Below are 27,839 nucleotides of genomic sequence, written 5' to 3' on the forward strand. Positions count from 1 at the left end.
AAAGTATCTCACACAATCCTTATTGAAAAAAATGACTAAGTATGGAATGGACAAGGCAACTGTTGATGGATTCATACCTGGCTTAGTGTTCAGACCCAAAGAGTGGTTGTAAATGACTGCACATCCAGTTGGAAGAATGTCTCAAGTGGGGTACCACAGGGCTCGGTCTTGGGCCCTGTATTGTTCAACATCTGTATCAATGATTTAGATGAAGGAATTGAGGGTAAACTGATTAAATTTGCTGATGACACAAAGCTAGGAGGGATAGCTAATACTAGAGAAGAGACAGAGAGAGTTCAAAAAGATATAAATAAACTGGAGCAGCAACTAACAGAATGTTTTTTAACAGGGAAAAATGCAAAGCACTACATCTGGGCAATAAAAATGAAAAAAACATATACAGAATGGGAGGAATAGGGCTAAGCAACAGCACATGTGAAAAAGACTTGGGTACACTAATAGATCATAAACTAAACATGAGGCAACAGTGTGATGCAGCAGCAAAAAAGGCAAATACAATTCTGGGATGTATTAACAGAAGCATACAGTCTAGATCACATGAAGTCATTATTGCCCTCTACTCCTCTTTGGTCAAACCTCATCTGGAATACTGTGTCCAGTTCTGGGCACCACATTTTATAAAATACATCAACAAACTGGCGCAAGTTCAGAGAACAATGGTGACTGATCTCCAAACCATGTCCTATGAGGAACGGTTACAGGATTTGGGAATGTTTAGCTTGCAAAAAAGAAGACTGAGAGGAGCATTAATAGCTGTCTACAAATATCTCAAGGGTTAATCATAGAATCATAGAATCGTAGAGTTGGAAGGGACCTCCTGGGCCATCTGGTCCAACCCCCTGCTCAAAGCAGGATTCGCTAAATCATCCCAGTCAGATGTCTGTCCAGCCTCTGCTTGAAGACTTCCATTGAAGGAGAACTCACCACTTCTCGTGGCAGCTTGTTGTTCCCTCATTGATCACTCTAACTGTCAAAAAGTTTTCTAATATCTAATCTGTGTCTCCTTCCATTCAGTTTCATCCCATTGCTTCTAGTCTTTCCTTGTGCAAATGAGAATAAAGTTGATCCTTCTACAATGTGACAGCCCTTTAGATATTTGTAGACAGCTATTAAGTCTCCTCTCAGTCTTCTCTTTTGCAAACTAAGCAATCCCAAATCCTGCAACCTTTCCTCATAAGACAGGGTTTGCAGACCGGTCACCATTCTGGTTGCTCTTTTCTGAACTTGCTCCAGTTTGTTGATGTCTTTTTTAAAATGTGGTGCCCAAAACAGGACACAATATTCCAGATGAGGTCTGACCAAAGAGGAGTAGAGGGCAATAATGACTTCACGTGAACTAGACTGTATGCTTCTGTTAATACATCCTAGAATTGCATTTGCCTTTTTTGCTGCTACATCACACTGTTGACTCATGTTCAGTCTGTGATCTATTAGTATACCCAAGTCTTTTTCACAAGTGCTGTTGCTTAGCCCTATTCCTTCCATTCTGTATATGCTTTTTTCATTTTTATTGCCCAGATGTAGTACTTTGCATTTTTCCCTGTTAAAAACCATTCTGTTAGTTGCTGCCCACTTCTCCAGTTTATTTATATCTTTTTGAATCCTCTCTCTCTCTTCTCTAGTATTAGCTATCCCTCCTAGCTTTGTGTCATCAGCAAATTTAATCAGTTTACCCTCAATTCCTTCATCTAAATCATTGATAAAGATGTTGAACAATACAGGGCCCAGGACAGAGCCCTGTGGTACCCCACTTGAGACATTCTTCCAACTGGATGTGCAGCCATTTACGACCACTCTTTGGGTCCGATCACTAAACCAGTTATGAATCCACCTAACAGTTGCCTTGTCCATTCCATACTTAGTCATTTTTTCAATTAAGATTGTATGAGATACTTTGTCAAATGCTTTGCTGAAGTCAAGATATACTATATCTACAGCATTTCCTTGATCCACCCAATTAGTGATTCCATCATAGAAGGAAATTAAGTTAGTCTGACATGACTTATTAGTTACAAACCCATGCTGACTCTGTTTAATCACTTCATTCTTATCCAGGTACTGACATACATGTTGTTTAATAATTTGTTCAAAGATCTTTCCTGGTATAGAAGTCAGACTCACCGGCCTATAGTTGCCTGGGTCCACCTTCTTCTCCTTTTTGAAGATAGAAACAACATTTGCTCTTCTCCAGTCTTCTGGGACTTCTCCTGTTCTCCAAGAATTTTCAAAGATTTTGGAGAGGGGTTCAAAAATTTCTTCTGCTATCTCCTTCAGTACTCTGGGGTGTAATTCATCTGGACCTGGAGACTTGAATTCATTTAGGTTAGTTAAGTGTTTCCTCACTATCTTTCTGTTTATAGATATCCTGGATTCTTCTATTCCCTTAATAGGACAGTGAAGAACAGTTGATGTTACATTTCCTTTCTGAGAGAAAACAGATGCAAAACAGAAATTTAAAAGATCGGCCTTCTCAACATCCTGTCTTACCATTTCATCATTTTCATCCTGTAAAAATCCTATAGCATCTTTGACTTTTCTTTTACTTTTGCCATATCCCCAAAATCCTTTATTATTGCTTTTGACATCTCTTGCAAGCCTCACATTGTACAAGGATCATTTGCACAAGGAATGACTAGAAGCGATGGGATGAAACTGAATGGGAGAAGACATAGATTAGATATTAGAAAAAGCTTATTGACAGTTAGGGTGATCAATGAGTGGAACAGGCTGCCACGAGAGGTGGTGAGTTCTCCCTTAATGGAAGTCTTCAAACAGAGGCTGGACAGACATCTGTCTGGGATGATTTAGTGAATCCTGCTGTGGTACAGTAAAGGGTGTTTTACTGGATGGGAGATACATTTCTCCCAGCAGATTAATAGTTGGCCAGATTTTTCCCTAAAGACAGGACCTGCTATGATGTCATGGTCACGTGATCATCCCATGTGATGTCTACCTCACTTGTGGGAGGGGTTGTGGGCTATGTAATGGAGGTTGGTGTTTGGCACATGGTGAGTGTGTCTGGAAGTTACAGGAACTTGGCTGGACTTAGCCTGAACTTGTATACAGGATCCCCGTCCTGCAGGACTATAGCAGCAAGACTCTCAATCCTGGGAATGGCACCTGGTGGATGCCGCAGACCTGGCAGCCACTTAGTTAAGCCCGTCCTGTGCAAGGGGTGAGTCTGGGACCAGTGGTTCTCCAAGCTGGAGTATATTTATGCTTTTCCTTACTTTCTGTTAACCTGCTGTTTGCAACGCGACATTAAACCACTGAAATTGGACTTTAAGCCTGTGTGTTGCCTCGTTACTGCAGCCCTGCCATTACCTACCAGAGTGAATCCCTACACTGCTTTAAGCAGGGGGTTGGACCAGATGACCCAGGAGGTCCCCTCCAACTCTACCATTCTATGGTTCTAAGAGGTGCACACGCTCCAGGAGGTGCACATGCTCCAAGAGGTGCACACGCTCAAAGAGTTGCATGACCTCCGCTACACTTATTGTTTGTGGGATTGATAGAGAAGCAGAACATTGTCAGTGTGACTGTTAGGCACCGGCACCAGGATTCTCCCGCTGCACAGGGTAGATCCCAAGTATTGTCTGCTTCTGCAGTCTCCCATATTGCTCCGGCCGCAGTGGAGGCTGCTAAGCAAAGTAGTCGTTCTCAGCGTCTTGCGCAGACTCATGCTGTTCACTTGGTTGCTGTTGGCCTCCCAGCCAAGTCTACGGTAGCCAACGATAGGCAGCGGCAAACAGATGCTCTGGAGGCTAAGTCCTAAAATCACCATACTGAGCATGCTCGTGTGGCGACCTCTCATTGGTGGTCAGACATCAGCTGCTCTGGTGATGCGGCTGCTCCAGTTTGGTCCACGAGCAAGGTCCTGCCCGACTGGACATGACCTGAACCTATAAAAGGTTCTCCGAGGCGCACGCCATTTGCAGTTGTGTGTGTGTGTGGGTGGAGACTTTGCCTCTCTGTCAGATGTGCGAGTACCTAGCTTTCCTTAGAGAGGCAGGTTTTTCTTTTGGCTTGACCTAGCACCTGTCTCGGCCACATGTGCGGTTAGCACAAGTCAGTTACGGGGCACAGTCAAACCCACATGCTTAAACCCTTTTGGTTTCAACTGGGTATTGCACACACCTCATTTAGTACGGCGACTAGCTTAGCTTGGTACTGATATTTTTGCGCCACTTGATGGACAGCGGTATCAGTTTTATTTTTCTTTGCCACTCGGCGATTAGCTGAGCTGGTATTCCTTTGCCCGTGCATACCTCTCTGAGATGCTATCAGTCTGGTATCTGGCATTTAGTCCACTCTGTGTGGAGTAAACACAGAGTGCTCTCTGGTGAACGCTCGCTGCACGGCTCCGCCATTGTTTACTAGCTGCAGGATAACATCACTGCACGGTGGACCCTGGGTTGCAATCGCACTAATTAAAATACCTAATAAAGTGCGATTCGTCAACCCTAACAGTGACTGTCGGAGAAACCAACGAATGAATGCCGAGCATGGGCACCTTCGCTGTATTCAGGTCGGGGCTGCAGCGCCCCATTCTGAGAGATCCAGAGCATTCATCTCAGTATTACTGGGGCTTCCAGCAATCGGAGGCCAGAGATCAGCATGGTATCATCATTGCACAGCATATAACTTCTTTTTGGGGGATAACCCTTTATTATTGAAGACGACCCTGTAAAGCAAGGGTTACATAATGATTTTGACCCCAGGAGTCGTGTTGTTGATGCCCAGTGAAGTATCTGCAGTGATTCTCCTCTGAAGCCGACACATAATCAGGCATCCAGTGCCGTGTTATCCGCTATCCTTAGGGTGCCTTTTTTAATTTAACGGGGTAGGAAAAGTGGACAAGCCCGTCATGCAAACATACATAAAGTCTTCAGCGTATTATTATTGTAATTTCTTAAATCTACCTGGAACGGCGAATAATTATGTGCAGCAGAGAGAGATAAAAGCCAACAGCACAGATGGATTTGACATTGGAGAAGACAAGATGTCTACGAGTAAAATCCATACTGGCAGACTAATCTACGAGTCAAAGCAAAATTCTCCTGCATTTCTGAGAGATGCTTCTATTCGGCTTTGTCTTTGGAGCCGGATTCCTGCGGCTGTGCAATTTTCCCCCCGTTTTAAGAAGTTGAAATCCCTAAACCTTTGATCCGCGATGAGAATAAAACACTCAGTAACGCATTACCACTTATGTTAATATGACAGCAACTCAATTTTTTCAAGTGCTGATCAATTTTCAGCAATCTACACTTCATACATTATGGATTTCAAAGGAAACTTGGGCTTTTCGGTGAAATGTCGCAAGGTTAACTGGTTGGTGCGCAAAGATTCCCTCTCCCCGGGGTCCAATCCCGGCCGCAGCATTTGTAATGCACTCAGTAAAATAACAAAAGCAAACAAGGCGCCATTGTTCAGAGAGGAAAATCAAGCGCATCTGTAAACCCCGACATCACAACTTATATGCTCAATATAATAGGAGGTGGAGGAAGATTACAATGTTTCCATTTGGCTCCAAACTTCAAGATTTGTTTATTCCCATCTACATAATCACTGATGCCTCAGCAGTCAGGTAGCCGCATCATGGGACTTATAGTCCAAGGACTGCACCCAATACATGGAGTCAGATAGGGTCATGTGTTTGGTTATATTCCCCAGTCACAGACTCGTTAATAGTTTTGTCCCATCCTATCAATAAAGCTTCCACATTGTATAATCAAAAGTTCTGGAACTTTTCACAATCTCTAGTTGTCGTCAATAAATGTGTTTTGTTTTTATCCAAAGGATAAAAAGTTTGTCCAGATATTCCTCAAAGTGCAACGTTTGTCACAGTATTATACTATGTGGCTATTTAGATAAAGGGATAGAAAGATAGACAGATATATAATACATAGATAGATAATAGAAAGATAGACAGATAGATAGATAGATAGATAGATAGATACAAATTCAAAAAAGAAGGCGGCAATCCTTGTCCTTAGTAGAAAAAACGAGACAGACTAATTCAAAGTCGAATCATCACACAGACCCAGACATCTGGGTTGAATAAATCCTGCACATTTTTTCTACTAAGGACATGGAGTGCTGCCTTCTTATTTAAACTTGTATGTACCTGGGACAATCATTGGACAGTTAGCTTGGGGGGGCTTTGTGCTGGAACTACAAAAGTTTTTTTCTGCACTCATTACCTGTTTGACCTCATTACCAGTATAAAAGACACCTGTCCACATAATCACACTCCAACCTCTCCACCATGGCCAAAACCAAGGAGCCATCTAAGGACACCAGGGACAAAATTGTAGACCTGCACAAGGCTGTGTTGGGCTACAGGCCTATAGGCAAGCAGCTTGGTGATAAGGCAGCAACTGTTGGCACAATAATTAGAAAATGGAAGAAACACAAGATGACTGTCAATCTTCCTCGGTCTGCGACTCCATGCAGGATCTCGCCTCGTGGAATAAGGATGATTCTGAGAAAGGTCAGGAATCAGCCCAGAACTACATGGGAGGACCTGGCCAATGACCTGAAGAGAGAAGGGACCACAGTCTCAAACATTACCGTTAGTAATGCACTATGCCGTCAAGGATTAAAATCCTGCAGGGCATGCATGATCCCCCTGCCAGCACTTGTCCAGGCCCATTGGAAGGTCACCAATGACCATCTGGATGATCCAGAGGAGGCATGGGAGAAGGTCGTGGGCTCAGATAAGACCAAAATAGAACTTTTTGGTGTCAACTCCACTCACCATGTTTGGAGGAAGAAGAATCCATCCCAACTATGAAGCATGGTGGGGGAAACCTCATACTTTGGAGATGCTTTTCTGCAAAGGGGACAGGACGACTGCACCGTATTGAAAAAGCCTCCTTCCTTCAGTAAAAGCATTGACGATGTGTCGTAGCTGGGTCTTCCACAAAGACAATGACCTGAAGCACAGCCAGGGCAACTAAGGAGTGGCTCCATAAGAAGCATTTCAAGGTCCTGGAGTGGCCTAGCCAGTTTTCAGACCTGGACCCAATAGAAAATCTTTGGAGGGAACTAAAGCAACAGCGACAGCCCTGAACCTGAAAGATCTGGAGAATATCTGTATGGAGAAGGGGGTCAAAATCCCTGCTGCAGTGTGTACAAACTTGGTCAAGAACTACAGGAAACGTCTGACCTCTGTAATTGCAAAACAAAGGTTTCTAGACCAAATATTAAGTTCTGTATTTCAATTGTATCAAATACTTATTTCATGCAATAAAAAGAAAATTAATTGTGTAACAATCATACAATGTGATTTTCTGGATTTTATTTTTAGATTCTGTCTCTCACAGTTGAAGTGTACCTACGATAAACATTACAGACCTCTTCATTCTTTGTAGGTGGGAAAACTTGTAAAATCAGCAGTGTATCAAATACTTATTTTCCCCACTGTATATAGATCGATATATAGATAGAGAGAGAGAGAGAGATAGATAATAGACAGATGATAGATAATAGATAGATAAATAATAGACAGATGATAGATAATAAATAGATAATGGATAAATAATGGATAGATAAATGATAGATGATGAATAGATGTATAATAGATAATAGATAGATAAATATTAGATAGCTAGATAATAGAGAGATAATAGATACGGTAGATACGTAGGGAGATAACAGATAGATAGATAGATAACAGATACATAGATAGATAATAGGTAGATAGATAACAGATACATAGATAATAGATAGATAATAGGTAGATACGGTAGATAGATATTTAACAGATACATAGATAGATAGGATCTACTGTATCTATCTTGTTAAAGAACGCAATGGATGTTTGAAACGCGTAGCTGTGTCTACACCCATGATGGAATCTTTTCACCAATACATTTTTGTGTTTGGAAGCTCGGTCATCTTTTTCCATATCTATCTATCTTGACATTTCCACGGCAGTAAACATGTTATTTGCAGTTTTCGATGTTGTGTAGTGCAATATTTTTTTCCTCTTGTTTGGAGGGAATGTTATAAATTGAAGCTTTCACGGTTATAATAATAGGGCACTTTAGCTAATGTTTAGGTATAACTCCCAAGTGTCTGTGCTTGCTAAGCATCATGGGAGGTCTACACAGCTGGGACGGGAGGTTACCTGCGCCTCGGGGCGTATTCACACTGATTCAGTTTATGTATCTGGAGCATTTCTGTAATAACATAAGTGTGTTACAGATACAGTGAATATCATGCCTGGACGGCCACAGCTGGACCCAGACTTTGGGAACATATGGCTGCAATGAAACATTTTTTAACCAGTATTACCTTATTAATAGCCATAGATTCAGTGGGATTATTCACGGGAAGAGAGTTGTAGAAAACCTCTAGAATCCCAAACCTGGAAAGCTGTAGGCTAGACCAACCATTTTCTACAATCAGATTTCATAGATTTTCATAGTTCGTCTGATTAGGACATTTCATTCTTATAGTGACATCAACTTATATTGCTACAGACCTGACTTCAAAATGTTACAATTTTAGCTTTTAAGCTCATTATCTACATTATAGCCCTTTTCCAAACAATTTTATTAACATTTTATAACAGAGCATACATAAATGCAATATCATGAGGCATTCATGACACATGAAAGAAAAAATAAAAAAACACAACCAGACTATAAATAATAATAAGAAGAACTCATGGAAACATTTCCAGCCAGCGAGACCTACATTATAGCCATGAACAATATATCACCAGAAAAAAGGTAAACTAAAGACAAGTTCTTACAGAAAAGTGGTTTGCGCATGGGTGGGGTTTGCATAAATTAAAGATGCTTGACTCCACCCCTGAGTAAAACCGGAAATATAATTATGTAAACATATGATGGGATTTAACACTAATATTGATGTAACTGAAATATAATGGATATAAATCTATAGATATCTTAGGCAATGCCTCCCTTTAAGAGAAATAACACATCAGAATGACATCAACTAACCTTTAGGACAGTAAAAAGAAAATCTCCCATCATGCACTGTGCCCAGTGTACTGATAGTAAAAAAATAAATGTTATTTTCTGAGTGTAAGAAAACCTTTTGTCTGCTGATTTGAAGCGTGAACACCACATTAGACCTCACACTTTCACTTGTCACTTTCCTCTTGTTGACACTTCTGATCTTTTTCTGCATCTCTGTTCATTATTATTATTCTAATCATCACAGATTATTCTTGTCACATGAGGCCATGTACCAAGCTTTGTAAAATGAACAGGCAAATGGGGCAGGTTCCAGGGTAAAGCAGCAAAACAACAATTAAATAATCTAGACACCTATGAGAACATTTTTTTTAATATACTGTATGTCACATTGTTTAGTTTAGGCAAGAAACTAATTTTTACAAGAATAATAATGTATTAAGCTTTGTTTACCTGCACACTGATAGCTTTGTAAGGAGATAACAGAGAAGCCATCAGTGAGCCTGTCTTTTTTTTTAATCTTCTGTGCTTATTTATGAACACAGACTTCACTGAAGTTGTGTTGAACTTTAATGTGGCGATCAATCAACTGAGAGCAACACAAAAAAAACATAAAAGTTACAAACTCTTGAATCAAAAGAAGCTTGCTTACGGATACACCTTTAACACATTCTGCAGTCAGCATTGCGCAAGGAAACAAATCTCTGTAAAAATCGAATGGTACAATATTAAAAATATAAACAAAAGAATTACAAACATTATTTTTCACCTAAGATACATGATATCTTATCGGGAGTGCACTGCTCCCTGCCTCCTGCTTGTAAAGGGTACTGCTCTGACAGTTGCCATGCTGCTGACCTACGCTGTGAGCGCTCAGTGCTGCTGTATGAGGAAGCTTTGCCTCTGCATCATCGTCAGAGCTGGCGGAATCCCTGAAGTTCAAATGTTTGACTATTGCTGAAAGACTTTGAGGCCAAATACCTAGGTAACGCGCCACAAAAATACTTTGCTTGAGAATATAAAGAATTTTCAGCAAAAAGTAAACTTCAAAGTTGCTTGTTTATTTTATTTCTTACAGTTTGAAATTTTACCCACTTAAGAAGATAGAAATTACCCTTTAAGTAGAAAAAAGGCCCCTAAAAGGTGCTCATATAACAATAAACAGTAAATTAACAATTGTTATCTGCAGCAGGTTACAAAGCAGTAGTTTTTAGCGACGCAATGTGCCCATGCCATGTTAGCACTTAGTACATCACTTATCTTTGCAAATCATGAGAATAATTAAAAGATCTAATTATAGCAGTGAAACATTCCAAAATATTGGAACATCTGACCTTGTAATATAGGAAGCTCCTCGGAGGTGTAGCTTAAAATATTGGCTCCACCCCTGAGCAAAAGCCATACCTGCTCTCTCCATCCAACTAAATTATGCAGTATTCAACATATGAAAATATCCTGTAATATTTCATCCATGAGCCCCAATAAGTCCTTGGTTATAATACATTACAGACAGTGTGGGCACTAATGGTAGATTTTCAGATTTTAAGGATTATCAGATTAAAAGGATTACACAGAACATTATACATATTTCTACAGCGACATAAATCACTGTCCTCCGTGCTGACCATATATATCTGCTGTGCTGATGGAAAAGCTAAGGGCCCTATATACTGAAGGGCCCCTACTCTGCCTGCTGCCCCCTACTGCTATGCGTTCATCTTGATATCCATTATCGCAGATCGTGAAAATTGGGCAGAAATTAAAAATAATTGAATGCTGTATATTCCAAATGAAAAGAAATCAGAACGAATCTAAACTTTAGAAAATAACACGCAAAAACAATCCCACCATAATACAAAAAAAAAGTATGAGATGAGAATGGCTGATGCCTAAGAAAATCTCACAATAAATTTGATAAACAAAGAGAAATCCCACGGACAATGGCGTTCTCCTATCGGACACGAGGTCCCGCTGATACATTTGTCTCAGGCTTTCTAAAACGCTGTCACAGAGTCCAAGGCCACACCGAGAGGCCAGGATGCCAAGAGCCTTAAAACAAGTTGAATAAGACGCTAATCTGCCCCATAATCCAGTGCACGGAGCGAGTGTTGGGTTGTATCAGAGACAGGTCATGTCAAGAAGATTACAGAAGCTTCTACAGAGTGTGCAGCAATGCACGAGATGATGCACTGGGATCAATACGGCCTTATGATCTGATCTTCTTCTTCTTATAAGTTAAGACGCTCTGGATTCACTTTCCCATACTTGTTTTTGTTACAACTTCGAAAAATAAAAAATTGCAACTTAAAGATCCCTTCTTCCTCCAGAACGAGCGCGGTAAGCTATAACCATAGCCTGATAGTAAAGCCCAGCACATACTCACTGTCACTGTCAATTTCCAGGAATATTTCTAGGATGTTTTGCCATTTATTGTAGGTGATGAGTCCAAAGAGAAAAAAAAAAGAACAAGAATAAAAAAACAAAAATAAGACCCATAGTCCAACTGGTTGTGGATATCAGAGCCCCCAGTATAGTACAGGAGAGGTCCATGCCTATTGTATCAATCCTAAAGGGTAATAATCATTTACAAGAAGAATTTTTTATATATTATAAGGACTCAAAAGTGCAGGTGAATGTGTGGGGCCTGCGATTGCTCCTGCAGGAGCATGCACGCAGATTGGTGCATGGGTTCAGTAGTAAGTCTATGGTCCCTATTCATCATTTGCACTTTTTTTTTTAAGTCACTCTCCTTTTCTGCCTTGTTAAAACAGTTGCCAGTTTTGGCGCCAAATTTATCTAAATGCTGAAAGCGATTCATGAATTTGGTGCAAAGTAGAAAAGCATGCAATGTGCTTAAAGGGGTTATCCGGGCTTTTCACATAATCTCAGTGCATATCTGGGCTGCAGAATGCTGACAATAAGTAATTTACCTCCTGTGGCTAGTCTGCACGGTTTCCAAGATATGATCTCTTGCTTGTAAGAAAAACGTTCTTGGGGGGTGTGTTCTGGCATTGAAATGAGAACTGGTCGTTTCCTCCTACTCTACTAAAAACATGCCCTCTATAGCAACAGCCCCACCCTCCATAGCAACAGGCCCTCCCCGACCACATGAAGCAGCCCTCATCACACAGTAACAAATCCTCCCCCTCTATCAGCCTCAGTGCAGACAGCAGGACCACCCAGCTGCTCCTCCCTCAGACACACGCTGAACAGTGATCTATGGAAAGTGAAACTAGTGTGGAGGAAATGACCAGTTCTCATTTCAATGCCAGAACACCCCCCCTGGACGTTTTTCTTACAAGCAAGAGATGATATCTTGGAAACGCTGCAAACTGGCCACAGAAGGTAAATTACTTATTGTCAGCATTCTGCAGCCCAGATATGCACTGAGATTATGTGAAAAGCCTGGACAACCCCTTTAAGTCTCCTGGTACTGGTGGGTCAGACCAGGCATGTCACTCTCCATAAAGGAGAAAACTTACTCCTTAGATCCTAGTCTTAGCCTCTCACCTAGCCATACTTTACATTGACGAGGGGCAATATCCTGAAACACAGTTTCTGCAAATTGTGATTCTGATTTGGCTTTTATCCTAAGTCATATTGCAAGGCTCGTTAGAGAGTCGATATTGACTTGTAGGATCAATACTTCCAATATGTGGCATAGAGTTCAAGTCCTTTTCCTCTCTGAAGAGGCAATTTGAAGGAAGTAACAAAAAACTGTTAAACTGTATTATGACTTTTGGTCCAAAAGTCGCACGTTGGCTCCAAAAAGTCACAAAAATTATGACAAAATACTGCCGTAATTGAGAGTACACCAGGGAGGATTGGACTGAAAGTGCGCCAAATTTCACATTTTAAAAAGTTGCAATTGATGAATCAGCATAAAACATCTGAAGCTGCTAGATTCTGACCACAAAGTGGAAAACAGAAAAACAAACATGCAAACATTTAAAATAGACTTAAGAAAGTATAAAATAAAATAATGAATTGAGAGCAAACGAAAAAAGGCTCAAAAGTAGGCAAAAAAAATCTGGGCCTTTGTGGATCCTGACACCACTAACAAGAGCTGCACAATTCCGAGCGCCGCTGTGGTTTGAGTGATCGGTGGAGGTCTCAGGACCCAGACCCCGCTGCAGCACTTAGCAGCCCCCATAACATGTAAACATTATGCAGATAACGCACCCTAGGGTAAATTCCCACAGTCCATATTTGGTGCAGAAAATCCACAGTTTAATTCAGCAGCAACTAAGTGGATGACATTTAAAAAACCTTTCCTTCATGTTGTGGATATTTTCTACATGTGATCTGTCCTGCGGGGCGCAATTTTCCATCTCAATTATGTATCTATTCTTTCTGTGGATACACCTTTTACTCTGCACAGGATGAAAATTGCAACAAAACCAGTGTTGAATTTTGCTGTAGAAAAGATGCAGAGAATGTGACTAATTTGCTGTGTGTAGGAACCCACAGCCCTTATCCTGGAGGCGTCTCACTACATCGGCCGGTCTGGTACTAGCTGCATGTTACTGTCACCACTTACTACTTCTGGGCACTTGATTAAAGCGATCTTCTCGTTTATAGAAATAAGAGGCTTAACTTCTGTAAATAAAGAATAAACACAACTCCTTCTGCCTTTTGAAGTATTTATTTTAATATAAACGTAATCTTCAATAAATAAAAAGTGTGAAGTCGTTTTTCTCAGAAATCTGCACCGTGTCATTCCTGTAATGCCTCCTAAAAATATCAGCGATTAAAAAAAATAGTGAGAGTATACGGACACATCAACATGACAATACATCTCTCAACACTTCATATAAGCATTTCCAGGAGGAATAATAGAGGAAAGAGGCTGCACAGAGGAAAGAGACTGTACAGAGGAAAGAGACCGCGCAGAGGGAAGAGACCATGCAGAGGAAAGAGGCTGCACAGAGGAAAGAGACCGCACAGAGGGAAGAGACCATGCAGAGGAAAGAGACCGCGCAGAGGGAAGAGATCACGCAGAGGGAGAGACCACGCAGAGGGAGAGACCACGCAAAGGAAAGAGGCCACGCAGAGGAATAAGACTGCGCAGAGGAAAGAGACTGTGCAGAGAAATGAGACCACGCAGAGGGAAGAGACCGCGCAGAGGAGTGAGACTGTGCAGAGGAGTGAGACCGCGCAGAGGGAAGAGACCATGCAGAGGAAAGAGACCGTGCAGAGGAAAGAGACTGCACAGAGGAATGAGATCACAAAGAGGAATGAGATCGCATAGGGGAAAGAGACCACAAAGAGGAAAGAGACCACACAGAGGAAAGAGACCAGGCAGAGGAAAGAGACCACAAAAGGAATGAGACCGCACAGAGGAAAGAGACAACACGCTCCAGAATTATTTAATGGAGAATAAACATATTTCCCGAACATACATTATATAGCGACAGGACGCCTCAATTATATATAACATCCTAATATAATTTGTGAATCATTTGTAAGATCTCGGCTTACAGTGATAGAATAAGAACCTTAAGTCTATGTACCCACAATCAGGATATAGCAGCGGATATTCGCTGGGTTCTAATCATGCAGGTAAATCGGCGTGTATACCGCAAACAATGCGGATTTAATGCATCTAATGAATGGCCATGGGTGAGACCACACAGTGAAGACTAGCGTCTCCACCTCAGATAATTGTCATGCTGCGGCTCATAAATCCGCGCCGCGGGTGATTTTACGCAGCATGAAATAGGAGAACAGTGGGCATGGGATTTCTATAAATCCCATCAACTATGCTTGTAACCTAGAATGCAGCGTTTTGGACCATACCTTTAGGCTATGTGCACACGTAGATTTTGGTCCTGCGGATTTTTCTGCGTGGATTTGGAAAAATCTGCAGGTAAATTCTCAGGTCAAAAGACCTGCGGCTTACCTGCGGATTAGCCCTGCGGTTTCACACCTCTACAATGGAGAAGGTGTGAAACCACAGCGGAATCCGCACAAAGAATTTACATGCTGCGGATTTGAACCCGCGGAAAAATCCGCAGCATGTGCACAGCGTTTTCCAGTTTCCCATTGAAAACAATGGTACTGTACAACGCACCTAAATCTGCTGCGGACCCGCAGAGCCTGAAACACTGCGAATCTGCAGCAGAATCCGCACAGTGTGCACATGGCCTAAGGGTACCGTCACACTTAGCGATGCACCAGCAATCCCGACAACGATACGACCAGGTCAGGATCGCTGGTACATCACTAAGTGGTTGCTAGTGAGCTGCCACACAAGCAGATCTCACCAACGACATCGCAGTGGTCGGGGGTCACTACTTACCTGTCAGACACGGCGATGAAGACGTCCTCCCGCCCGCGTCCACGCGTCGCTCGTCGGCGCCAGCAGGAAGCTGAGGATGAGGAATGGTCCAGGAGCTTCTCGCGCGATCAGCGATAACCAGCGGGGGAGCGGTCGGAGGTGAGTATCACACATAGCGATATCGCTAGCAATATCGCTGCTGCGTCACAAAATCGGTGATGCTTTAGCGATATCGCTAACAATCTCGCCAAGTGTGACGGGGCCTTTACTCTTTATGTCTAGAAGATCTACAGCTGAGGATTTGTTACATTTGTATCCAGTCTACAGACTGAGCATTATAAAGGGGTTAGATAAAAATGTAACAAGTTTGAAGTCTTTTGAAAAATGTGATCTGTATGAGCAGAATTCAGAGCAGGGGCAGAGAGATGATTTTCCAGCTCACCGATTAGATGACCATATATCAGGTAGGTTTCCTGCCAGGAGGTCTCACGTCCTGCTCTTTAGGAGCAGTAGTAATAATAGCAGTGGTATTATATACATGAACCTTCTATATGACATTCCCATCTATCTGACACCACGACCTGACGATTCTGCCAGAATGAGCAGATTTGCATACATATTATTTCCTAAATTACTGGTGTAATACACATTTCTTTTCCACATGTGATACCGCAGGGGTTCTTGTGCTGATGCAGAAAACATACTGTCGACTGTAAGATTAGCCTAACGGACCGAAAAGCAGCTCAACCTTGCACATTTCTCCATTTAATAGATGAAAACGGGTAATTAAAACGTCACATGAAAACTGAGTCTGTTTACATATAAAAATAAATCTAAAAAATATTCAACAAAATAAAATCAACAAGATATCGGTGCTGTGAGATTTCTTCTAAAGGAATATTTTATAATTAGAATATTCCGAAGAAAGTTTAAAAAAATGCCCCCAACCCCCAAACTACATTGTGCACACACAATACACATTAAAAGTATCACATAAAAAAGTCGCAAACAAGGTCACATGACGCCTGTCAGTGCAGGTGATTGGCTAATGAACATACAGCAATGAAATATTATCCTGATGAAACAGCTGAGAAAATGCTACAAAGTAACGTGTGGATTTTATGGCACATACTGGAGCAGATCCATCATAGAGGCACATTTCCCTCATTGCATTTGCAATGAAAATCATTTACACTCCAATAAGGCGTCAATCAAACGTCTGTAGTTTCCTTGTACGAGAAAAATGGACCGATTACTTTGATTAGAGTTGGGTCCGAGTGTCATCAGTTTTTCTTATACAATGAGAAAAAAAAAAGTTTCTCCTCTTTCTCCATTCTGACAGTCCGTGGAAATCAGATTATGATGTTATCCGAGCGCAGTACTATTTTTTTTCTCGGACCCAAAGATTTGCTTTATCGGTTTTAATCTGATACTCGGATCAAAGTCGAAAATGTCTTCGATATTTTCCGTGTGGTCCAAGGAAAAAAATCTGACATGTGAACAAACCCATAGACTATCATAGCTACAAGTGCTATCCGTGATAGAAAAAAGGATAACAAGGAAAATGTACGTGTGAATGATCACTATGGCCTGTTTCACACATCAGTTTTTTTTAAATCCGTCAAAATCCGCCGTTGTGCAAAAAAAAACGGATCCGCCATTTTGTTTGGCGGATCCGTTTTTTTTGGATCCGCCAAAATTTTGGCGTCCACTGACATGCCTGAATGGGCCATGCAACGTTTTTTCGGCGGCCGGATCCGCATTTGATATTGCGGATGCCCGGAGGATTTGCCTTTCTCAGAAATTTAACCCTAAACTCTGTTCTGGCGGCAAAAAAAATTCATTCTCTCTCTCTCTCGAAATTGAATAAAGCAGGTAGTCATCTATGGGTCCAGCCACTTCATTCTACTTCTATGACACCAATGTAAACACCCGAAAGCAACGATTCAGTTCATGAGAATGTGTGTACCAAAAGTGTGACCCAAAATTAGCTATCGCTAGTCACCTTCTGGTAAAGACATGAGAACTTATGTTGAGTTGAGGGTCGCTGTAAACCAGACCTTTCTCTGGATTCTGTCATTTTTGTACCTTCTCTCGTTTCCTCAGCTCCACTGATTCTGGAAAAATTTTCTTCTTTTTCTTCTGTGCCCCTCTGATCCAACGTTATTCCCAGATTTTTTTAGCCGGGGGGGGGGCCCAAAAATAATGGTTCCTCTCTAGGCTATTAATTTCTGTCCTCAGTCACTGGCAGAGAAAATTGCGTGTGAGCCCACAACAGTTTTTTCCATGAATTAATCCTTTAATTTAACACTTACAGCTCCTAACTTTTACACACATACACTACTAACATTACTAGTGAGGACCATACAGTATATAAATCTAACGGATATGGATTGGTTTACTGTATGTAAACCATGTCTCATATCCTGTCGGGTTCTGTAATGATTTTACAGAAGCCAACAATTGATTTTTCACCTATTCTGTTATCTATATCTCTATGAAATCTAAATATATATATGTGTGTATCAATGATATATATATATATATGTATATATATATACAGTATATACACATATATATTGTGAGGTAGCGCTGTGATTCAGTTAGGGGGTTCTCGCTTAGCCGCCACAAAACCAGATCCAGCACGGGTTTTCATAAAGCAGTATAGTCCATGAGGTTTATTCATCATCATAAACCAAAGCAATATGCAACAGCATATAAACAGCAGAGCGTCCATTATAGCTTCACTCTGTAAACCCTGTGTTCACACAGGTTGTACAATGTCCAGCATACAGGCTCTCTTAGCCTCATTTATCTCACCCACGTCCGGGTTTCCTCATGGCTGCTTCAGCTTACTGCAGACGTTCATTCCCTCCCCTGGGAACTCTCAGACACGTGCAGCCATTCACCACAGCCACTTCACAGGCTGTTAGCCAGGAAGCTCCATCTCAGCGGGACCTTCCACACTGGACCAATTGGGTACCAGCATTCACCACATGTGACCTACCCAGGCCACATTATATGGTTCATAGCCACGTCCACCGGGTCACATGACTCTGGCCTCATCACAGGTCCTTCAAGCACTTACACACTCTTTACAAGAGTGTTCTTTAAACACACCCCCTGGGTGGGTTTGTAGGTAATTTGCACTCCCATCTCCCTAGTTACCTGGAGACTTCTCCCTGTCACATTAAAGCAGCACCTCAGCAGTATCACTGCTGATCAACACATAAGTCTCCATCTCAAAGCCACCCACTTTGAGATACATAATGGCCAGTCAGTATTCTGCCATTCATCCTTTCTACTGGGACATCCACACAGCGCCCCCTAGCGGACACAGTGGTTACTACACCACTATATATATGTATATATATATATATGCATCGATACTATAAGTATACATGTATTCTATCTAGACTATTTTAACATGTCAGTGTGATTATACAGTATAGCGCCCTGAATTGCCGGCTTTTCTAAAGGACACCGGTGCGTATTTCTCACAAGTCACATGCATGGTCCGTGTGTAATCCGATTTTTTCTAGCACCCATAGACTTGCATTGGCGAGTCTCGGCCAAGATACGGTGGGAATCGCAGCATGCTGCGATTTCGTTCACACGTATAAAACGGGCAAGAAAAAAAATCGGATGATGGGCGCTGCCGCATAGATTAACCTTGGGACGGGTGCTATACGATTTTTTATCGCATAGCACTCGTCAGTATTTCTCCCTAGTGTGACTCCGGACTAACTGTGGTTTCAGGAGGACTTGCTGCAGAGCGTCTGTGTCAAACTCGAGCTCCGCCATGAACGATTTTTTTTAGCATTGGAAAAAAACTGATAAAACTCTGATGGTAAAAACTGATATGCCGACCTAATTCTGATAAAAATCAGATCAAAACATTAATGAAAATCAATATTTACATACTGTATGAGAAAAGTTAATGATGTCTGAATGAGCCTTTATAGAAAAGGTCCCTAATTCTAACCAGAGGAGAACAGATGAAAAGAGAATGTTTCCCTTTAACATACCCAATCCGTATTACTGTCTAATGAGGTTAAGAAATGTGTAATGCTCTATTTTTCCTGCGGGGACACTGTAGGGAATGAAACACTAGTTTCTTGGTTGTCTTGCACATTACAGTGTTTCCCTTGGGTTCTGTTGTGTGACATCATAGATGGCCATATTTTTGCCCAGAGCGCTGCAATCTCCCTCCTACTAGTCGCAGCCTGTGCCTCTTCTGATTAGTAGGCCATCATCACCATTATGTTGTGGTGGACACATGCATTACGCTCCAGCTCCAGGAACGCCGCACACAGGTGAAGGTTGGTAGCGCCCTGGCCATGAACTACTGATGTAGCAGCTGCACCAGGCTCCTCTTTTTGCTCAACTAGTTGTCAACCAACTTTCCCAAAACTAAGTGTAACTTGCTGGTTAATACATTTACTGCGCATTCATTGACTTATAAAACAGAATACTCTTGGAAGTCTTCATCTACACACAAGGCACGTGGAGCGTCCCGATCTACACGACGAGCTCGCAGCCTGTAGACATTTACAAGTATTGTCAGCGACTAAAGAAGATTCTGCAGTTGAAGTCTTGACTGTTTCCATAATGATTCCGCCTATGTAACACTCGCCTGGCACTTGCCCAAAACCTACTTTTCGTCCTCGAGTCGTTCATACAAGGAATAGTGAAAAATATGTCTCCTGACATTTCTGCCAGTGCTCATATATCACCGCCTGCCGCAAAGGTTACTTAGCATCTCCTTACATTAGCATGTTGCCGAGAATTAGATTAAAATTCATGATTACCATTTTAAATCATTTATCGAAATTACAGAGCCGAGCACTTCACAAGCCCCGCAAATGGGAGGAAATGCAGCTGTTTGCAGTAAACACATCTGCGGGCGAGAAAGACGAAGAAGAAAGACGGGATTTGTCGAAGAGAACATCTGGATCGGGGGTCACATATCCAGGTTTTATCCGTGATTGTTTGTACAAGGGTCCCGCTCGGTTGTCAGGGATTATTATAAACTCAGAAGAAAAACTGTTTTACTGCCTGTAGATGGAGGAAGAGCATGAAGTAAGAGGCTCTGCAAAATATGCAGATGTAGCAGAAGGGTTAATGTGAAATTGCACTTTCAGGACATCTTCAAATAAGCAGTCCTGTGTCTGGGTATGTATATATATATATATATATATATATATACAGTGGGGCAAAAAAGTATTTAGTCAGTCAGCAATAGTGCAAGTTCCACCACTTAAAAAGATGAGAGGCGTCTGTAATTTACATCATAGGTAGACCTCAACTATGGGAGACAAACTGAGAAAAAAAAAATCCAGAAAATCACATTGTCTGTTTTTTTTTCATTTTATTTGCATATTATGGTGGAAAATAAGTATTTGGTCAGAAACAAGCAATCAAGATTTCTGGCTCTCACAGACCTGTAACTTCTTCTTTAAGAGTCTCCTCTTTCCTCCACTCATTACCTGTAGTAATGGCACCTGTTTAAACTTGTTATCAGTATAAAAAGACACCTGTGCACACCCTCAAACAGTCTGACTCCAAACTCCACTATGGTGAAGACCAAAGAGCTGTCAAAGGACACCAGAAACAAAATTGTAGCCCTGCACCAGGCTGGGAAGACTGAATCTGCAATAGCCAACCAGCTTGGAGTGAAGAAATCAACTGTGGGAGCAATAATTAGAAAATGGAAGACATACAAGACCACTGATAATCTCCCTCAATCTGGTGCTCCACGCAAAATCCCACCCCGTGGGGTCAGAATGATCACAAGAATGGTGAGCAAAAATCCCAGAACCACGCGGGGGGACCTAGTGAATGAACTGCAGAGAGCTGGGACCAATGTAACAAGGCCTACCATAAGTAACACACTACGCCACCATGGACTCAGATCCTGCAGTGCCAGACGTGTCCCACTGCTTAAGCCTGTACATGTCCGGGCCCATCTGAAGTTTGCTAGAGAGCATTTGGATGATCCAGAGGAGTTTTGGAAGAATGTCCTATGGTCTGATGAAACCAAACTGGAACTGTTTGGTAGAAACACAACTTGTCGTGTTTGGAGGAAAAGGAATACTGAGTTGCATCCATCAAACACCATACCTACTGTAAAGCATGGTGGTGGAAACATCATGCTTTGGGGCTGTTTCTCTGCAAAGGGGCCAGGACGACTGATCCGGGTACATGAAAGAATGAATGGGGCCATGTATCGTGAGATTTTGAGTGCAAACCTCCTTCCATCAGCAAGGGCATTGAAGATGAAACGTGGCTGGGTCTTTCAACATGACAATGATCCAAAGCACACCACCAGGGCAATGAAGGAGTGGCTTCGTAAGAAGCATTTCAAGGTCCTGGAGTGGCCTAGCCAGTCTCCAGATCTCAACCCTATAGAAAACCTTTGGAGGGAGTTGAAAGTCCGTGTTGCCAAGCGAAAAGCCAAAAACATCACTGCTCTAGAGGAGATCTGCATGGAGGAATGGGCCAACATACCAACAACAGTGTGTGGCAACCTTGTGAAGACTTACAGAAAACGTTTGACCTCTGTCATTGCCAACAAAGGATATATCACAAAGTATTGAGATGAAATTTTGTTTCTGACCAAATACTTATTTTCCACCATAATATGCAAATAAAATGAAAAAAAACAGACAATGTGATTTTCTGGATTTTTTTTTCTCAGTTTGTCTCCCATAGTTGAGGTCTACCTATGATGTAAATTACAGATGCCTCTCATCTTTTTAAGTGGTGGAACTTGCACTATTGCTGACTGACTAAATACTTTTTTGCCCCACTGTATATACACTCACTGGCCACTTTATTAGGTACACCTGTCCAACTGTGTGTTAAGACTTAATTTCTAATCTGCCAATCACATGGCGGCAACTCAGTGCATTTAGGCATGTAGACATGGTCAAGACAATCTCCTGCAGTTCAAACCGAGCATCAGTATGGGGAAGAAAGGTGATTTGAGTGCCTTTGAACGTGGCATGATTGTTGGTGCCAGAAGGGCTGGTCTGAGTATTTCAGAAACTGCTGATCTACTGGGATTTTCACGCACAACCATCTCTAGGGTTTACAGAGAATGGTCCGAAAAAGAAAAAAAATCCAGTGAGCGGCAGTTCTGTGGCCGGAAATGCCTTGTTGATGCCAGAGGTCAGAGGAGAATGGGCAGACTGGTTCGAGCTGATAGAAAAGCAACAGTGACTCAAATTGCCACCCGTTACAACCAAGGTAGGCAGAAGAGCATCTCTGAACGCACAGTGCGTCGAACTTTGAGGCAGATGGGCTACAGCAGCAGAAGACCACACCGGGTACCACTCCTCTCAGCTAAGAACAGGAAACTGAGGCTACAATTTGCACAAGCTCATCGAAATTGGACAGTAGAAGATTGGAAAAACGTTGCCTGGTCTGATGAGTCTCGATTTCTGCTGCGACATTCGGATGGTAGGGTCAGAATTTGGCGTAAACAACATGAAAGCATGGATCCATCCTGCCTTGTATCAACGGTTCAGGCTGGTGGTGGTGGTGTCATGGTGTGGGGAATTTTTTCTTGGCACTCTTTGGGCCCCTTGGTACCAATTGAGCATTGTTGCAACGCCACAGCCTACCTGAGTATTGTTGCTGACCATGTCCATCCCTTTATGACCACAATGTACCCAACATCTGATGGCTACTTTCAGCAGGATAATGCGCCATGTCATAAAGCTCGAATCATCTCAGATTGGTTTCTTGAACATGACAATGAGTTCACTGTACTCAAATGGCCTCCTCAGTCACCAGATCTCAATCCAATAGAGCATCTTTGGGATGTGGTGGAAAGGGAGATTCGCATCAGGGATGTGCAGCCGACAAATCTGCGCCAACTGTGTGATGCCATCATGTCAATATGGTCCAACATCTCTGAGGAATGCTTCCAGCACCTTGTTGAATCTCTGCCACGAAGAATTGAGGCAGTTCTGAAGGCAAAAGGGGGTCCAACCCGTTACTAGCATGGTGTACCTAATAAAGTGGCCAGTGAGTGTATATATACACACACTATATAATTGTCTAATTCTGTCTGTCTGTCTGTAATGGAAATCCCGCCTTGCTGATTGGTTGCGGCAGTTAGGCCGTGACCAATCTGCGACAGTTGCTTAGTCATCGCGGCAACATGGCCTCATCGCTTATTGTACAGGCACATTACAGCCGATAAAGGCATCACTGCTGCGTCGCTCATTACACAGGCACAGTCCTGTACATATTCTGGAGTACAATCAATATATTAGGTAACAGGAGAACAGTGACTGCAGCTCTGGGTGTAACTTGCATATAATTCAGTAGGTAACAGCAGAAAAGTGACTGCAGCTCTGGGTGTAACTGGAGTACCATACATTTGGTAAGATCTGAACAGTGTCTGCAGCTCTGGCTGTAACAGGAGTATAATACATTAGGTAAGAGCAGAACGGTGACTGCAGCTCTGGGTGTAACTGGACTACAATACATTAGGTAAAAGCAGAACAGTGACTGCAGCTCTGGAAGTAACTGGAGTACAATACATTAGATAACAGCACAACAGTGACAGGAGCTATGGGTGTAACTGGAGTACAATACATTAGGTAACAGCAGAACAGTGACTGCAGATCTGGGTGTAACTGGAGTACACTACATTAGGTAACAGCAGAACAGTGACTGCAGCTCTGGGTGTAACAGGAGTACATTAGGTAACAGCAGAACAGTGACTGCAGATCTGGGTGTAACTGGAGTACAGTACATTAGGTAAGAGCACAACAGTGACAGGAGCTCTGGGTGTAACTGAACTACAATACATTAGGTAAAAGCAGAACAGTGACTGCAGCTCTGGGAGTAACTGGAGTACAATACATTAGATAACAGCACAAAAGTGACAGCAGGTCTGGGTGTAACTGGAGTACAATACATTAGGTAACAGCAGAACAGTGACAGCAGCTCTTGGTGTAACTGGAGTACAATACATTAGGTAACAGCAGAACAGTGACTGCAGCTCTGGGTGTAACAGGAGTACATTAGGTAACAGCAGAACAGTGACTGCAGCTCTGGGTGTAACTGGAGTACAATACATTAGGTAAGAGCAGAACAGTGACTGCAGCTCTGGGTGTAACTTGAGTACAATACATTTGGTAAGATCTGAACAGTGACTGCAGCTCTGGCTGTAACAGGAATATAATACAACTATTTTTTATTTTAACAGAGACTCTAGAATACCCGATGCAATAGAATCGGGCCACCATCTAGTATATATATATATATATATACACAGTTGTGCTCAAAAGTTTACATACCTCGGCAAAATTTTTGCTTTCTTGGCCTTTTTTCTGAGAATATGAATGATAACACCAAAGCTTTTTCTCCTCTCATGGATAGTCTTTTGCTTTTCCCATGACTCACAATCCAGAAACGTCAGTGGCTGGATGAAGGATAAAAGAGTCTGTCTGGATCCCAGAAACTCACTCAGCTTTTATGCACACACATTGATTACAAGCAAACTGGTCACAGGTGAGGATGTTACCTTTAGTAGCCATTTAAACCCATTTGTGTCAACTTCTGTGCATGTTATCAGGCCAAAATCACCAGGGTATCTGAACTATTGATAAGGGTCATTTGGATGTTTTGGGTTGTCATTGTGATTTAAAAAGAGAAAACCCAGTAGTTTGACAACAAATGGCTTCACCCAACTACTAACCATGAGTGGAGAAAAAATTTTGGTGTTATCATTCATATTCTCTGAAAAAAGACCAAGAAAGCTTTATATGGGACTGAATTTTTGGGTCTGGGTTTTAGGAGCGATCAAAATAGCTGGGCGGGACTGGCAGTTCCCATATCTTCACTACAGGATATGAAAGACCTATTTAAAGCAGTGGAGCAAACTTAGAGCTATCTGTGTGTGTTGCACAAGGGAGGACTCTAAGCTTGGTTTGTCTTTGCAAGACCGGCGAAGAGTTGGACTTGTATGTGAGCGGGTGAGCTCGTGTCTGCCATATGAAGTGTTTTGAGTCCTATAGAAGCTTATGAATCAATATACTTCACCTGTTAGAAGCCAATCTGATTGTGTATGTATATACTACGGCTACCAAAGAGCACCAATTCCTTGATGGGTAGATGGATAGATAGCTAGATGGATAAATAGCTAGATAGATAATCTATTGATAATAATTAAGCAATAGATAATGGATAATAGATAAATATTTAGATAAATAGACAAATATTAGATAACTTTTCACCTCTGCAGGTCTCTATGCCTCTTTCTCCTCCTGTCTTCATAGATTTCTATAAGCAGCAGTTGTAAGTTGATCCTTCACTGAAGACAGAACAGTAGACAGATTCCAGCAGATCTTTATGTGATAGAAAAAGGCACTGGGTATGTCAATACATTCAGAGTTCCATGCTTTCCCCTCCAATGCACTTTTTTGCATGTGACTTGACTTCTCAGTGCGGTCACATCAAATTGCAACAAAACAAATATCATTTGGAATGTTGTGCTACATATCACTATGTTTAGTGGAAACATTGTACCATCCCGGTTCCGTTCATTAGCTCAGCATATCCATAAGGGCTATTTTATCATTGCGGGAGGGAAGTGGCCTGCCTTAAAGTAACCCCAGAGTAAAGCTAAATGATGTTTTTATCTCTCTACATCCCGATGGATATTTTGTTACTCTGAGTCATTGTAACTGGACACAGCAGATATTAAGAAGGGGTTTTATGGAGGTTGTTTTCCCAATTTACAGCTCATTGCAAGACGTCCGTCTTGTGACGGGAAATTGATTTCATCGGTAAAAGTCACCTCCTGATTTTATTCTGCTGCCAGATGCAATAAAATAGTTATTGGAATCCATTTCCTCTGATTCTGATAATTGACGTAAGAGCGGCTCTGCATTCCTAGAAAATGATTAAATATGTAAAGGATGGAAATTAGATACTTTTTTAGCAGATTTGTAGTTTTTAAAATAAACAAATTATTCGGTCTTTTAGTCTATTTTATGCAGATTCTTACTGTTGAAATCACTCACTGACTTTGTAAAGCTGAAGGAGGAATGTAAATCCTTGGCTTTTGTGACAGCTGATTGACACCATTCTCATTACCTAGTGATCAGTAGTGGGGCATTGTACCTGAGACCACCGAAGTCACTATCTTCATCATTCCACCATGATCCGAATTTATCATAGCAGCTAAACAGATGTAGCAAAGATGAGATGGTCATTGTTTCCTCTTTGCCTGATGACATAGGTGCAGTCCTATTAAAGGGAATCTGTCGGAAGAATTTCACCCTCCAAACTATTTATATGCACTTGAAGCTCTTTCACAGACAAGTCTAGCAATACCTTTACATGGACAATCCATAACTCCGTTACTGAAAAATCAGGGTTTGAATTGATATACAAATGAGCCTGAAGAGCTATGGTAGATCTGATGTCTCTGTCACTCCAGCTCTATTCCTGCCCAGTGCTGACTCCTCCTGCTTGTCTGACAGCCTCTTTGCTGTGTGGCTTCAGACAAAGGAGCAGTCAGGTGAGCAGAAACAGGCATGGGTGGGGAATAGAGCTGGAGTGACAAAGGCTTCAGATCTACCATAGCTCTTCAGGCTCATTTGCATATCAATGCAAATGCTGATTTCTCAATAACAAAGGAATAGACTGGTCATGCAACAGTATTGCTGAACTTGTCTAACAACAGCTACATGCACATATAAATAGTTTTGTGGTGTGAAATGTTCCTGACAGATACCCTTTAAAAGCTGCACAAAAGATACACAGCTCTGCTACATCTTGATCGCTCATCTACTGCCTTTCTGTTTATACAACTGTCTCACATTTTCATGAAATTAAAACTCTTTTCATGGATTTTCTACTGAGAATATGCTGAAACCAGCAAACTGATTGTTGGAAGCAGAGATGCAGTGTAAAGCATAAGGGTGGAACAAATTTGCAGCCTAATACTTGATTTGGAAACGATAATTGATTTTAGACTACATTTGAATAAAACAAACATCACTGCTCAGATAATTTCAAGGGTTTATAGCTCAAGAGGAACAGCTGCAGTGAAAAGTATGGAGGATACGACACAAACCTGAGCTTTTGACAAGAGAGATAAAGAGTTTCAGGCTTTGATAATTCAGCTGAGAGACCACAGTTTCCCCCATAATGCATAGATAAGGGAAGGATTGTGCACAATTCCAAGCCTCTCCCATGAATATCCAGCTGTATGCCTTCTGATGACTCACTTTCCCATTACACTCGGCTATGACATCATCACGATGTACAGAGTCAGATCACTTCATTATCGCAGGATCAGCCACCGTGGATTCTCCCACGTCAGTCACGTATCACTAGATTGCTCTTTCCTCGTCGTCTCCGCATCTGGATTCAAACATGAAATCCTCCATTGAGTGAATGCCCCATCCCAAGACAATCGTCAAGAAGCTTCAATAACTTCAAACAATGCAAATGACCTCGAAAAGAATCCGATACGGCGCAAAGCGAGCGCTGCTAAACAATAACCGTAATGACAGTCATTTCCCTGCATCGTCCTAGCAATAACAGAATTTTACAAG

General features: G+C 41.8%; 1 protein-coding gene across 2 annotated transcripts in view; it reads right to left on the minus strand.

Annotated features, from left to right (window-relative positions):
• The window catches only part of LOC141101061 (protocadherin-11 X-linked-like), a 1,762,603-nt gene that overhangs the window by 1,147,106 nt on the left and 587,658 nt on the right, over positions 1 to 27,839 (minus strand). The window lies entirely within an intron of this gene.

This window comes from Dendrobates tinctorius, unplaced genomic scaffold, assembly GCF_039654945.1.
Source record: "Dendrobates tinctorius isolate UK_male_01 unplaced genomic scaffold, ASM3965494v1 ptg000114l, whole genome shotgun sequence".
Taxonomy (NCBI): Eukaryota; Metazoa; Chordata; class Amphibia; order Anura; family Dendrobatidae; genus Dendrobates; species Dendrobates tinctorius.